At 43.2% G+C, this 16,218-nt stretch overlaps 1 pseudogene; it reads right to left on the reverse strand.

The window, feature by feature from the left end:
- Window positions 1-6,457: 6,457 nt before the first annotated feature.
- LOC144479335 (5S ribosomal RNA) lies at window positions 6,458-6,576 on the reverse strand (annotated as a pseudogene).
- Between the last annotated feature and the right edge of the window lie 9,642 nt (window positions 6,577-16,218).

Consider the following 16,218-nt stretch of genomic DNA (forward strand, 5'->3'; position numbering starts at 1 on the left):
AACCTATTTCTCCCACACCAATCTTTCAGCCATGCCTTTATCTCTCTAATCTGATTGATCCTATGCCAATTTGCACTCACCTCAGGTAATAATCCATAGATTGACCTTTGAGGTTCTGCTTCTTAATTTGGTGTCAAGCCTTCATATTGGCTATGCACAACCAAATTGTCTGTCCTACCTATGCCATTGTTAGATATCTGTACCACAATGACTGGGTCCTCCCCCCTCAAGACAAATTCTTCTCTGAGCAGATGTCCTGAACCCTGGGACCAGGCAGAAAAGACAGTCGTTTGGGCTCTCGTTCTTCGGTGAAAAGGACGATGTCAATCTCTCTGACTATATTATCCGCTACTACCACTACATTCCTTGTTACTCCTCCTGCTGGAATGCTTTCCTGTACCATGGTGACATGGCCAGTTAGCCCCCACTCTCCTTCAAGCAAGCTGAAAAACACCTCAAACCCTATTGGACAATTGCAAGGGCTGAAGATCTTGTGATCCTGCTCTTTGGGTCCCCTTACCTCCCTCACTTGCAGTCACACCTCCTGTCACTGACCACTGACCAAAGCAGAAGACCCTATCCTCAGGGGTGTGACTGCCTCTTGGAATGAAGTGTCTAGGTAACTTTCCCCTTCCCCGATGTGCTGCAGTGTCTGCAGCTCGGCCTCCAGCTCAGTAACTCAAAACCCAAGTTCCTGCAGCCACAAACACTTACATAGACGTGTCTGCCCTGAATCACACTGGTATCCAGAAGCTCCCACATCCTACAATCACAGTCCATCAGCTGCCCTGCCATCTCCAATATGTGATAATTAATTAATAATTTCTAATGAATTAATTTATAGTTAATAAAGCCTACACCTCCCAATAGGTTTGGTCATTTCCAGTAAAATTTACAATATTGATAAAACAATACGGTACTTACAATACTGATTAAACTTACAGCTTCAGATTATACCAGTTACTGATTCACCCACTCCTTCTGCTGCAACAAAGTGGAACTCAAATACTGGAAGCTGAAAGAGAAAAGCACCTCCTTCCCATCCTTTGCCGAACTCCCCACTCAGCACACTTTATTTCTTGCAGTAAATCCTACCTAAAGCACCTCTTTCCCCCGATGCATCGAATTCCCACTTTGAACCAAATTCCCCAATGTACTCAGGCTCTGTCTCACTCTCTCACTACTAACTGTGCACCCTTACAGGCCATTAAAAATCCACAACAAGAAGATGTAACACTATCATTGATAGTGTTCCTCTCTGGAGAAGAGTAGACTTATTGACAGCTGCTGAAATTTCTAAGCTTAACTATGTATGCCTGGGTACTACGAACAGTACTTTTGCTCCCAGATCCTAAACACAGCACTGGGATGAAATGTGGGCTCAGAATCATGAATGCCAGCAGCGGGACTCCAAGAAATGGTTTGGAGACAGCCAATTGAGCAGCCATTTCCAGGAGCCCCACCCAAAAATGAGAGTGGGTGAGTTCCCAATGCTAGAGGACCTGTAGAATGTTAGCGTGTGCTGAGAGATTGGCAACTCCACCATTAGGTGTAGGCGCTGCTGAGTATGTAGGGTGAGAGGGCACCTCCATTCCTGGTTGCCAGCCACCAGGGGAGGCTACAAGAAAGACTAGAAGGGATAGGGGGAAAGCTCTGCAGTAATGAGTACTGCCACAATTTTACATTTATTCGCACTGCTCTTTCTCAATTTAATTAGGCCTCTGATTCTGATGCCTACACAGCCTGCTGCTGGGGGTGTGGAGGGGGTGAGGAGTGGGGGCAGGGGGGTGGCGCCACCATTTCATGATGGCTTGATTGGTAAGCTGAGCACTGACTAGAAAATCTACAGAATGTCAAATAAGTGCCCTTTACTGCGTCATGAAGGGGCTTAATTGCCAGGGTTGGTCAGGTAACCAGTTCCACCATCACTCCCATCTCCTGGAGGCAGGAACATGTGATGGAGCTGATCTCATGCGATATCCCCCCACCCTCCATTTTCATGACCCTTCCTCCTCCACCCTTACCTGCACATGCCCCCCTCTTCCCAGAAAGTTGCCTTCAATTTCAAAGGATTTATGATGGCAATACTGAGAGTTTCACCCACATTCCTACCATTAAATCCAGACTCATAATTTATTAAAAGCCTTCAGTTACAAACTCAGGTGATGTATCAATCATGGTGCAGGAATCTGCCAACCCTACACACCTAAAATGCCTTTTCCACTGCCACTTGCGTACACCGGGATGTTAACACTGGAGGGCACTTGTGGGCATAAACCTGGTTTGGATGCATTCATTTTTAAATTGGCTCATGCTGATCTTCTGTTGATGATTAATCAAATTTGATAACAGATTAAAATCAAGTTGATTTTAAAGTGGTAAAAATCTGAAATTGAGTTGAACTATTTTTGTTTTAGTAAGTTTTGAAGTGATATTGTTTTTTGTCCATTGTGATAATACCATGTAAAAATATGACAGAGTTGGTGTGCACTGCTCTTCTGATATATATATATCTCCTTGGTTGGTTTACGCTGCAGATGACTTGGTTACGGATAAACTGTCAATAAATCACACAGTTTTATCACTGTAGGGGGCAGTGTTTGATTTTATTCATGCCAGTTGATGACTGCCAGCATAACAATGTGGCAGGAAACAGAAACTGGTGGAAATTTACAACAGATCAATCAGTAGCTAAAACGTGAAGACAGGTTAATGTTGTGGACCCGCCGGCATGCCATCATTTACAGAAATGTCAGTGTGTGTCCACTAGCAAACCCAGGGCAAGTGAGATTTCAGTTTGCTACCCACTTTGGGGCACTACACGTCAATTTCTGTGCAGTGTTTTTTGCCTGTGATCCTGACAGCCTTCAGAATAATACTTCAGCTCCATTAATCTGTGCAGGAATTGAATCTGGATTCCCGAATCAAAGGGTGCTAATGCAGTGTGCCACCTGATCCTCCTCAGCTGAATGGACCGTACACTCAATCAATTTACAGATTGTTTTCGAACAAAAAGGAACTGCCTGTGCAAATTATGTTTCAAGCATAATTCTTCATTTAAAAAAAGTACTAATGTCCTTGTTAGAACAAACCGGCAGGTGAACATTGTTACACGTGCAAATATGTTGAATTACTGCATGATATGCTCGCATGACATGAAACAATGGCTCAGATTTAGCTGTGGTGGTGCCACCTGCCACGAGTTGTACTTGGCCTTAACACGGTAGCACAGTGATTAGCACTGCTGCCTCACAGCGCCAGGGACCCGGGTTCGATTACCAGCTTGGGTCACTGTCTGTGTGGAGTCTGCACATTCTCCCCGTGTCTGTGTGGGATTCCTCCGGGAGCTCCGGTTTCCTCCCACAGTCCGAAAGACGTGCTGGTTAGTTGCATTGGCCATGCTAAATTCTCCCTCAGTGTACCCAAACAGGCGCCAGAGTGTGGCGACGAGGGGATTTCCACAGTAACTTCATTCCAGTGTTAATGTAAGCTTACTTGTGACACTAATAAAATAATAATATATTGACATAGTGAGTTGGTGCAAGTGTGAACTGATAACAATACGATGAGGAAATCATGATTGAATAGGTCAACCAATTGGGTATCTCTTCAACAATCAGATAAAGGTTTATGATGTAAGCAGCATAAAGACTGAGAAGAAAGCATTAATTAAAGTGGGTGAATTCAATGTAATTTTTAAACTATCCATTGAGATGGTGGGTGGTGAGTTGCCATCTTCAACTGCTGTAATCCATGTAGTGTAGCTATATCCACTATGTTGCTTGAAAGAGATTTCCAGGATTTTGACTCAGCTACAGGGAAAGAACGATGATGTGGTTCCAAGCTAGGATTGTGTTTGACTCGGAGGGCAACTTGCAGCTGCTGGCATTCCCATACACCTGATGCCCTTGTTCATCCAGGTGGTAAAAGTCACCGATTTGGAAGATGCTGCCAAAGATATCTCGGTGAGTTGCTGCAGTGCATTTGTAGATAGTATATGCCAAATAAAGAGAGGGAAAGAAAGATTGGATTAAGAGAGAAAGGCAAAAAAAGACAGGAAGGAAAAATTTGAAGGAAAATGAGGAGTCTGCATGTTCTCCCTGTGTCTGTGTGGATTTCCTCCGGGTGCTCTGGTTTCCTCCCACACTCTAAAGATGTGCAGGTTAGGTGGATTGCCCATGCTAAATTGCCCCTCAGTCTGTAGGTTAGGTGAATTTGCTATGTTGGGTTGCAGGAATGGGTTTGGGGGGAGAGGGGGTGGGCTTGGGTGGGATGCTCTTTGGAGTGTCTATGCAGACTCGATGGGCTAAACGGCCTCCTTCTACACTGTAGGAATTCTATGATGCCTCAGGCACCTTGTAATTATTATTCTGTGATGCACCTTACTTCTCTAGCCATTTTATTTCCTTTAGATGGTACCTAGTCTCGACCGAGGCTATTGTAATGTAAGTTTATATGCAGTATTATATGCAGTATTCAATAACCAAAATGATCTGAAATCCAAAAGGATACTCAACCTGTATATGACAATAATTTTCCTTTATATAAAACTATTAATGTGGCAAAGCATCACAAGGAACTTCACAGGAGTCTTATTAAGCCAATTTTGACACCAAGCCACGTAAATAAATAAAATATCAATAACCAAAAATAGATTTTAAGGAGCTTCTTCAGAAGAGGGAAAGAAAAGGTGGAGAGATATAGGGACAGATTTCCAGAGCTTTATCTGAGGTAGTTGATGGCATGACTGCCATTGGTGGAGTGGTGAAAATTGGGAATTCACAGGATGCCAGCATTGAAAAGGTCTTGGAGAGCTGTGGGGTTGATGAAAGTTAGCTTAAAGCATAACACAACACTTTAGGCAGAAATACCTTAAAATGAAGCCTTTTAACTGGGCAAACCATAGTTGAATCCCACAAGCCCCCAACACCCCTTTCACTAGTGACTCCTAGGTGCGACAGTTAATGTTTAGGGCAGAGTAAGTTTATATTAAATACTCACTATGGATATTTATTTTACTGATCACTGAAACATCTTTCAGAACACTTTATTTTTGATCAAAATTACATTGAAAGAAATAAGCATTTTACTTTCCCTAAATATATAGTTCAAATAATGCCATTTTCTAATATTCACAACTATTGCCTTATGATCAAAAACAAATTTGAAAGAAATTAGATGAAAAAAGCATTATTTGCAAAAGCGACTACTTTGTCACCTCTGGTGAAATGATTTGACCTTCTTCATCCTGCACCTTTACTGTTCCTTGTTCCCATTGAAATCAATTGGTGAAGTTTACTCCGAATAGAGTAAATAACACAGCAGAACAGAATGTGAAAGGATAATGCTGTTCATCCCAAAAAATGAATTGTGGCCAAAAAAGCAAATGGCTTTTTGAAAATGAAGTGAACTAAAGCTGTTCCATTCTCGAATCTCATTTGCCAATCTTGACTTTCCCAAATGGCTTCTAATCCACAAGTTAATCCATAATGAATAACCTAAAGAATTTAATATTGGAGTGGAGAATGAAGTAGTAAGATGTGAACAGCCACACCTCATTATATTGCCTGTAAGGCTGAATATTGCCAATGGCTTGGGTTTTGCTGTGAAAATAATGGTGCTGACAGTGGCTCACATTATCTACCTGTGAATCAGAGAGCTATTTCAGTGACTGCACATGTACAGTGGAAATCCTAAAGTTGCTATCTGAGTTGCCTTGTCCCTCCAGAGGCTGCGCGATATCAGTATTTTGCTGAGACATTCGTCATTCAAATACATGGAACATAATACTTATGCAATAGATATCAATGGAAACCACCCAAAAAGATTGGGACTAATCCATACCAGCTTTTAACTGTGTGATAAATCTCACTTATGACTGAACAACCTCTCTGGCACTGAAAACTAAACTTTTCAGATTTTAATTAATGTTGGAGAAATGAGAGCAGCAATATGGCACCATAATTAGTACTGCTGCTTCACAGTGCCAGGGACCCGTGTTCAATTCTGGCCTCAATCACTGTCTGTGTGGAGCTTGCACTTTCTTCCCATGTCTGCGTGGGTTTCCTCCGGGTGCTCCGGTTTCCTCCCACAGTTCAAAGATGTGTGGGTATAATAACTCCACGGAGGCAAAAGTCCAGTCACCAAGTTACTTTATTAACACCATACATCTGCACACAGCCAGCTCTCCAGTTGCTCCCTGCTGAATGCAGGCTGGGAGTCTGACACACCTGCTTTAAATAGGGAGCATGAGGCTCCCTGATTTAACCATCAATTAGGACTCATCAGGTATGTCTTTTCATACCAACCAAATAAACTAACTCAAATTAACTTAGGGAAAAAGGATGTTTGTTGAGTGCTGAATGTCAGTGTGAGGGGGGGGGGGGGGGGCGGGGTGGGGGGGGTGGGGGTGGGGGGGTGGGGGGGCGAGGTTTGAGCAGTCTTTGGCGGCAGCAAAAGCCTGCTGCACCTGGTGTTCCCAGGCATTCTCCCATCCAAGTACGAACCAGGCTTGAATCTGCTTAGCTTCTGAGATCAGGCAAGATCAGGCATTTTCAGACTAGCATGGCTGTAGGCAAGGTCTCATCAGGTAGTTCATACTCTAGCAAGCTAACCTCATTAGCCTGGCTGAAGTCATCACAGTGGGTTAGGTTGATTGACCATGCTAAATTGTCCCTTAGTGTCAGAGAGATTAGCTGGGGAAATGTGTGGGGTTATGGGGATAGGACCTGGGTGGGATCATTGTTGGTACAGGCTCGATGGGCTCAATGGCCTTATTCTGCACTGTAGGAATTCTATTATTCGAAATTTTAAAAATTAAAGATGTAAATATGTTCCCAAATTTTTTTTTTGTCTTCCTTTCTCTCCCTCAATTTCTCTTTCTGATTTGACAATGTTGTGTATTGGAAAATTGACTCTAGGAAGCCCGGAGGGTTAAAAATAATGGAGCTTTATTTACAAGGTGATGTTCACAACATGGCTGCTTCTTCACTCTGGCCGTTTCCTGCACTAGTGACCTATGATGTTACTTGGAACCATGGAATCATAGAATCCTACAGTACAGAAGGAGGCCATTCGGCCCATTGAGTCTGCACTGACCACAATCCCACCCAGGCCCTATCCCCATAACCCCATGCATTTACCCTAGCTAGTCCCCTTGACACTAAGGCCAATTTAACATGGCCAATCTTTCTAACCCGCACAGCTTTGGACTGTGGGAGGAAACGGGAACACTCAGAGGAAACCCACGCAGACACAGGGAGAATGTGCAAACTCCACATGGACAGTGACCCAAGCTGGGAATCGAACCTGGGTCCCTGGCGCTGTGAGATAGCAGTAATAACCACTATGCCACCTTGCCACCCCAAGCCTGCTGAATACATGAATATATTAATATACAGTGTTTAGTGCAGCTACCAAGAAGCAATATTCATACAAAACACAATGAATTCAATGTTCCAGCTTACACTGACTCCTGGTTCAGACATGGCACTGCTCAGTGATGATTCTTTAATTTGATTGGATAGGGTGATACACAGTTGCTTGCCCTGTTTATATCACTCTCAGATTCTCTTTTGAGGATGACCTCACTGGAGGTGGGTGTTGGGAAGCTGGACCTATCCTAGCTCACATTCCCACCTCCATCGCCAGCTTGCCAGGAGGCAGGATTTTCATGGGATTGGAGCCTTACTGACCTTAGAGGTGGTTTGCTGCTCAATTAATGGCGGGAGGGCAGGAATGGAGGCAGGACACCAGTGAAGCAGGCCACACTCTGACCTGAATCGGCAGCCATTGCTGGGCTGCTCTCTGTATGGGATCTGATGAGGAAGACGACGCCCTAGTGGTATTATCACTTGACTATTGATCCAGAAACTCGGCTAATGTTCTGGGAACCCGGGTTCAAATCCCCCAATGCAGATGGCGGAATTTGAATTTTAAAAATCTGGAAATTAGAATCCACTGATGACCATGAAACCATTGTTGATTGTTGGAAAAACCCATCTGGTTTATGACCGTCCTTTAGGGAAGGAAATCTGCTGTCCTTACCTGGTCTGGCCTACATGTGACTCCAGAGCCACAGCAATGTGGTTGACTCTCAACTGCTCTCTGAAATTGCTCAGCAAGCCACTCAGTGCAAGGGTGACCAGGGAGGGGCAATAAACGCTGGCCAGCCAGCGGCGCTCATATCCCATGAATGAATAAAAAAAATGAGAGTACCTTCATCCTCAAAATGTTTGGGACAAATGGACAGCTGGGACTTGAGATAGGGCAACATGATGTTGATTATTATCATTTCATTTCCGTTCGGTGGTTTTGTTTGTTCAAACTTACATTATTTTTCCAACGGACAAAACTTTTTGAATGTTGTCAATCCTGCTTCCCACCCCACCCGCCCCCCCCCTGGAGGCTGGTCAACTTTGCAGAATTCCCACCATCCCCCTGCTACTGTGAAAATCAGGGAAAATCAGAAGGGGAGCTAAACTGAGCTTCTCATGACATCTACCAGCTAACGAGATGGGCAACTTCATTTTCCAGCCTGTGCCCTGATCTCTTCTCAATGTCTGTTCAATGTCAGTAAAATGAAGGTGAGAGTCATCGACTTCAGGAAATGTAGTGGAAGACATGCCCCTGTCTACATCAAAGTTGATGAACTGGAAATGGTTGAGAGCTTCAAGTTCCCAACTGTTCAGATCACCAACAATCTGTCCTGGTCCCTCCATGCCAACACTATTGTGGTGAACCATAGATGGTTACCACTATGGGTACTTGTACATATGTTGCTCTTGTTACTGTTGGGGTTAGGGTTGGGGTGTTCCACCTGTTAGCATTGTTCTGTGGTACACTCCATTTGGCTCCGCCTTCTTACAGGAGTATAAAGGTCACTGCTACTTCCTAGTAGCCCTTAGTCTGGGATAGTATTGTTAAGCAGTATGCTCTATTCTTGTTGTGAATAAAAGCCTTTATTCCCGGGTACGTCCTAGCCTCCCGTGTGAATTAATCGCGCATCAACTATAGTTAAGAAAGCCCACCAATACCTCTATCTTCTCAGAAGGCTAAGGAAATTTGGCATGTCCACTATGACTCTCACCCATTTTTACAGATGCACCATTGAAACATCCTTTCCGGATATATCACAGCTTTGTATGGCTCCTGCTCTGACAAGGACTGCAAGAAACTACAAAAGGTTCTGAATGTAGCCCAGTCCATCACGCAAACCAGCCTCCCATCCATTGACTCTTCCTGCTGCCTTAGAAAAGCAGCCAGCTTAATCAAGGACCCCACGCACCCCGGACATACTCTCTTCCATCTTTTTCTGTCGGGAAAAAGGTACAAAGATTTGATGTCATGTACCAACAAACTCAAGAATAGCTTCTTCCCTACTGTCATCAAACTTTTGAATAGTCCTGTCACATATCAGGCTGATCTTTCTCTACACCCTATTGGTAACTGCAGCACTATATTCTGCATCCACACCTTTCCTCCTCCCCGTGTACTCTATGAATGGTATGTTTTCTCTGTACAGCTCACAAGAAACAATACTTTTCACTGTATCCCAATACATGTGATAATAACAAATCAATTCGATTCTCATGTTTGGGAAAGTTAGGAACATCAGCAAAGTTGGAAACGAAGGTGGAAGCTCAGGCATGCAGGTCACCATTGAAGTCCAGCATGCAAGTACAAGAGACAGGCAAGTATCTTCAGAAAAAGTGCTGAGTGGATGATCCTAGTTGGCCTCCTCCCAACTCTCATGGATTCCAGTGTCTTGTTCACTCCACATTACATTAAGAACTGGCTGAGTACGCTGGCTACAGCAATGATTATTGGCTCTGACAACAATTCTGTGAACCAGAATTAGCTGTTATCTTAGCTAAACTGTTCTATTGCAGCTTCCACCCCAGAATTGACTGTAATAACGTGGAAATTGCACACTTATGTCCAATTGACAGAAAGCAGGACAAATGAAACCAGCCAATTTCCACCCTATCAGTCTTCTCCAAATCATTAGTATATAGCTCCTTGAAGCAACACCTACTTACCAGTAACCTGCTTGTCAATGCGGAGTTTGGTTCTGCCAGAACTAATCAGTTCTCAAGCTTATCACTGCCTTGGTCCAGACATAAATGCAAAAGCTGAATGTCAGAGGAGAAATGGAAATAATTGCTGTCGACATCAAGGCACCATTCAAAAGAGGATGTTACTAAGGACCCCAAGTAAAACTGAGGTCAATCGTGGGGAGAATCCTCCATTGATTCGAATCCTACCCAATCCAACTGGAGGTAATTATGGCTGCTGGATGTCAATCATTTCAGTATCAGGATGTTGCTGCTGGTCACAGGGAAATGTTCTTGGCCCAACCATTCCAGCTGCTTCCTTCATTATCTTCCCTCCATCGGAAGCTCAGCTGTGTAACGATTATCTGACAATTTCATAGTGCTGAACTCCATTTAACGAGTCCTAAGGTAATGAAGCAGCTTGCACCAGCCAACTTCAACACTTGGACAATATACAAGCTTGGCTGAAAAAGTGGCTGGGACCATTTCATACCAGACAAATGCCAAGAAATCATCATCTTAATCAGAAGAAAGTCTAATTATTTTCCTTCTGACTTCCAGTGACATCCTGGAAGTGATCATTGATCAGAAACTTAACTGGATTAGTTACACAAGCTAGGAAGAATCCCATACTCTGTGTTGAGTGACTCACTTACAAACCTCTCACAGCCCCTCCACCATCTTCAAGACTAATATCAAAGACCGATGAAGTATTTGCCACTCATCTGGATGTGTGCATCTATTACGACACTCAAAGGAAAGAGTCTTTCAGTAATCAGCCTTCCAACTACTGAACTCAAAACTCACTCACTGCACCAGTCACATACTGTGGCTGTAGTATGTACGATATACAGGATGTGGAGATGCCGGCGTTGGACTGGGGTAAACACAGTAAGAAGTCGAACAACACCAGGTTAAAGTCCAACAGGTTTATTTGGTAGCAAAAGCCACTAGCTTTCAGAACGCTGTTCGTCAGGTGGGTGGGAGTTCTGATCACAAACAGGGCCCAAAGACACAAACTTAATTTACATGAATAATAATTGGAATGTGAGTCTTTACAGCTAATCAAGTCTCAAAGGTACAGACAATGTGTGTGGAAAGAGCATTAGGCACCAGTTAAAAAGATGTGTATTGTTTCCAGACAGGAAAGTTAGCGAGATTTTGCAAGTCCAGGCAAGTCATGGGGGTTACTGATAGTGTGACATGAACCCAAGATCCCGGTTGAGGCCGTCCTCATGTGTGCGGAGCTTGGCTATCAGTTTCTGCTCAGCGATTCTGTGTTGTCGTGTATCGTGAAGGCTGCCTTGGAGAACGCTTACCTGAAGATCAGAGGCTGAATGCCCATGACTGCTGAAGTGCTCCCCAACAGGAAGAGAACAGTCTTGCCTGGTGATTGTCGAGCGGTGTTCATTCATCCGTTGTCATAGCGTCTGCATGGTTTCCCCAATGTACCATGCCTCGGGACATCCTTTCCTGCAGCGTATCAGGTAGACAACGTTGTCCGAGTTGCAAGAGTATGTACCGTGTACCTGGTGGATGGTGTTCCCACGTGAGATGATGGCATCCGTGTTGATGATCCGGCACGTCTTGCAAAGGTTGCTGTGGCAGGGTTGTGTGGTGTTGTGGTCACTGTTCTCCTGAAGGCTGGGTAGTTTGCTGCGGACAATGGTCTGTTTGAGGTTGTGCGGTTGTTTGAAGGCAATAACCCTTTTTCCCCATAACCCTTGATTCCTTTACCAATCAAGAATCTATTGATCTCTGTCTTAAATACACTCAATGACCTGGCTTCCACAGCCTTCTATGGTAATGAATTCCATGGAGTCACCGCCCTCTGGCTGAAAAAATTCCTCCTCATCTCAGTTCCAAAGGATTGTCCCTTAACTCTGAGGCTGTGCCCTCGGATCCTAGTCTCTCCTACTAATGGAAACATTTTCATCTCATCAACTCTATCCAGGCCTTTCATTATTCTATAAGTTTCAATGAGATCCCCCCTCATCCTTCTATACTTCATCAAGCACAGACCCCAGAGTCCTCAGACGCTTCTCGTATGTCAAGCTTTTAATTCCTGGAATCATTCTTGTGAACCTCTCTGGACCCTCTCCATGGCCAGCACATCCTTCCTTAGATATGGGGCCTGAAATTGCCCACAATATTCTAAATGTGGTCTCACCAAAGCCTTATAAATCCTCAACAGTACATCCCCCCAGACCGCCTATTCCTCAGGAGCCTCCCCCCATCATTGTGATACCCCTATGAAGCTTCCCACATTCCCAAGGGACTACACACGCTGACAGGAACTCCACAACCCACTCCCGTGGGGACTCAGTCAGACCCACCCAGGCAAGTGATGAATATTCCATCATTTTCTTGAGTTTTGTGTAGTGCTTTCGAAGTAAATAATTACCAGTTCTGTTTTCTCAGAATAATCTCAGAAGCCAGATGTGATCCAGAGTGATACCACTGCCAATGCTGTATCTGATTATGAAATATCTGAATGTGAAATATCAGCTCACCTTGGTGGTAAATGATAAAGAGCTTTTTATCCATGTTCACACGCCATTCACATCAAGGACTCTATAGTTTTCGAAGTTTTAATGGTGTATTGACCAGAGTAAAGATGTGTAAAGGTTTGTAGTGGAGTTCTCCAGGGGTTGGTAATGGGACCCTTGCCTTTCTTGGTATGTATTAATGATCTAGATCTTGGTGTACAGGGGAATTCACAATTCAAAATTTGCGGATGTACAAAATTTGTAAACTGTGAGGACAGTGTAAAACTTTAAAAAAACATATAATACATGTGGAATGGGAGGACAGATGCCAGATGAAATTCAATGCAAAGAAATATGAGGTTATTTTGGAAGGAGGAACATGGAGTGACAGTATATAATAAAGAATACAATTCTAAAGGGAGTGCAGGAACAGAGGTGCTTGGGTGTATATGAACCTAAATCATTAAAGGTGGCAGGACTGATTGAGAAAGCAGTTAATAAAGCATACAGCATCTTAGGCTTTATTGATTGGGTCAGAGAGTACAAGAACAAGGAGGTTATGTTGAACTTGTATAAGACACTAATTCTACCTCCACAGGAGTATTGCATACAGTTCTGGGTGTAGGAAGGATGTGAAGGCATATTGGAGAGAGTGTGAAAGAGGTTCACAAGAATGTTTCCAGGGTGAGGAACTTCAGTTATGAAGATAGATTGGTGATGTTGGGTCTATTCCTTGGAGAAAAGGAGGCTGAGAAGAGATTTGATAGAAGTATTCAAAACCATGAGGGCCTGGATGGACTAGATTGGGGGAATCTGTTTCCATCGGTGGAATATTCGACAATAAGTGGGCAGCGATTTAAAATAATTAATAAAAGAAGCAAAATTGGGATGAGAAACAGCAAGAAGTGGTTTGGATCTGGGGGGCTGGGAGTACAGTGGAGGTAGGTTCCATTGAGGTACTTTAAGAGGAAATTCGATGATTATTTGAAAAGAAGCAGGATGCAGGGTTATGGGGAGAAGGCAGGAAAATGGCATTGGATAAAATGCTAATTCAGAGAGCCAGTGCAAATACAATGGGCCGAATGGCCTCCTTCTGCATTGTAAATGTTCCATGTCGATGGTAGCGGAATCTAAGTTGGGTTTCTTCGAAGTTGGGGTTCACACTTCAGTTTTACCCTTTATATGAATGTGAAACTAAAAAATGGAATTAATTCTATAATCTAGATGTGCAGCATCCTCTAATAAAGGCTGCTTCTTAGCTCTGGTGAAAAGCCATCCACCTGAAACATTAGCCAGGATTCTCTGACCTCGCCAGCAGCTGGGATTCTCTGGTCCCGCGACTGTAAATGGAGATTTGGCTGAGTGCCAAATTCTCTGTTCTTGCTGGCAGCAGTGGCGGGACAGGCGAGACCGGAGATTGGTTCTGTTTCTCTCCCTGTCTGATGCTGCAAGACCTGCTGAGTATTTCCAGCATTTACCCTTTTTATTTCTGCATCTTCGCTAATTGGGTAAAAATTTTAAGAAGTGATTAACCCCTTAAGATAAATTGAAGGAATGAAACTCCTGCATTCCCAGAAACATGAAATTACACTAACTTTATGTACATAACCGACATCAAGATATTAGCTGGAATTTTACCGCCACACCCACCCTGGAATCGTAGCGGGCAAGGGGAGGGGGACAACTGAAAGGTCTGTTGACCTCAGGTGGGATTTTATGGCCTCGGGACGAGCGAAACCATAAAATCCCACCCATTATGTCCAATCTGAATTGTCACAACAAAGCAAAATGTCTCACTAATCATGGGACAAGGACATCTCAGTCATTCAAATATTCAGTCATTCAAATTTCTCTATCTGAGTAATTCCTAATTGATCCAATTCCCATCAAATAAATTCAGAAATCACTTCAGTGCCCATCTTTCTACAACGATGCCTTCGGGTTACAAATGTCAGGGTAAATTTTAAAGAACTGTATCCTTCATCTGAATGACATTTTCACTCTGGTGGTTTGTACTTGTGTCTTCAAGCATGCCAACAGTGAGTTATTCAAAACCAAACATAACAAAGCGCTTGATAGCTGTCATAAATCTGCATTAAGGCAATCATTGTGGGTTGATGAAGCTGAAAATTGTACCTCTTGTAGCGATGTCATGTGATTGCTGAAGTTTGGTAAGACAAATGAGAGTCCATGTTAAACATCCTCACATCTCTCTGAGCCCCAGTGATGTTCCAGATGGTTTAGAGTTATGACAAACATGTGGCATAGTTATAATCCTGTACATTACATCTGTAGCATATGGCTGAGAATGTGCTCATATTTGTGTTTTCTGATTACGTGGTGGGACTGTCAACATCTTATCAAAATATTGCACCCAGTTAAATTAATGTCCTTTTCAATCATTTTTGATTTGATTTATTATTTTCACATGTATTAGTATACAGTGGAAAGTATTGTTTCTTGCACGCTCTGCAGACAAATCATACTGCTCATAGAGAGGGAAAGGAGAGAGTGCAGAATGTAGTGTTATCGTCATAGCTAGGGTGTAGAGAAAGATCAACTTAATATAAAGTAGGTCCATTCAAAAATCTGATGGCAGCAGGGAAGAAGCTGTTCTTGAGTTGGTTGGTACGTGACCCAACAGAAGAAGGTGGAAGAGAGAATGTCCGGGGTGCATAGGATCCTTGATTATGCTGGTTTCTTTTCTGAGGCAGTGGGAAGTGTAGACAGAGCCAATGGATGGGAGGCTGGTTTGTGTGATGGACTGGGCTTCGTTCATGAACCTTTGTAGTTTTTTGCAGTCTCGGACAGAGCAGGAGCCATGCCATGCTGTGATACATTCGGAAAGGATGTTTTCTATGGCGCATCTGTAAAAGTTAGTGAGAGTCATAGCTGACATGCAAATTTCCTTAGCCTCCAGAGAAAGTAGAGACGTTCGTGGGTTGTCTCATTTGTGCAAAATAGCTTGATGAATAGTGACAATGTTTGGGTTATTTCCCCTCCTTTGGTGCTTTTCCAAAGTTTTAAACTCCTTTCAATGAACTAAATTTATGTCCTTCATTAGAAATAATTGCTTGTCTACAATAGCAAATAAGTAGCAATGTTTTTATGTAAGAAACACAAAAGTTGGATGATGAAAGGTCATCGGCCTGAAACATTCACTCTGTTTCTCTTCACAGACGTTGCTTGACCTGAGTTTTTCCAGCCTTTCTTTTATTCTTATTTCAGGTTTCCAACACCCACAATATTTTGCTTTTGTTGTCGCAATGTTTTATGTTTATTTCCTTATCATTTTGATTTGCTTTATTATGTTACAGTATGCAGGATCCACATGCATCAAAGTTTAACAGCTGTTTTAGATTCCCCCCTAACACACTTTCTGGTGGCTCCATTTGTCTGTTTTAAGATCATTATTTCCAGGTGACAACCATCAATTTTCATTATCCAGATATTATTAATCTGACCAAATATTGTCGAGCAATCAGTGTTACTGGGTTATAAGTGTGATTTTCTTTTTATTATGCATTCGTGGGACATCGCCGTCGCTGGCTGACCAGCATTTATTGCCCATCTCCAGTTGCCTTTATTCAGGGAGCACTTGAGAGTCAACTGCATTGCTGTGGCTCTGGAGTCACATGTAGGCCAGACCAGGTAAAGATGGCAGATTTCCTTCC

This window comes from Mustelus asterias, chromosome 25 (assembly GCF_964213995.1).
Source record: "Mustelus asterias chromosome 25, sMusAst1.hap1.1, whole genome shotgun sequence".
In the NCBI taxonomy this organism is placed as follows: domain Eukaryota; kingdom Metazoa; phylum Chordata; class Chondrichthyes; order Carcharhiniformes; family Triakidae; genus Mustelus; species Mustelus asterias.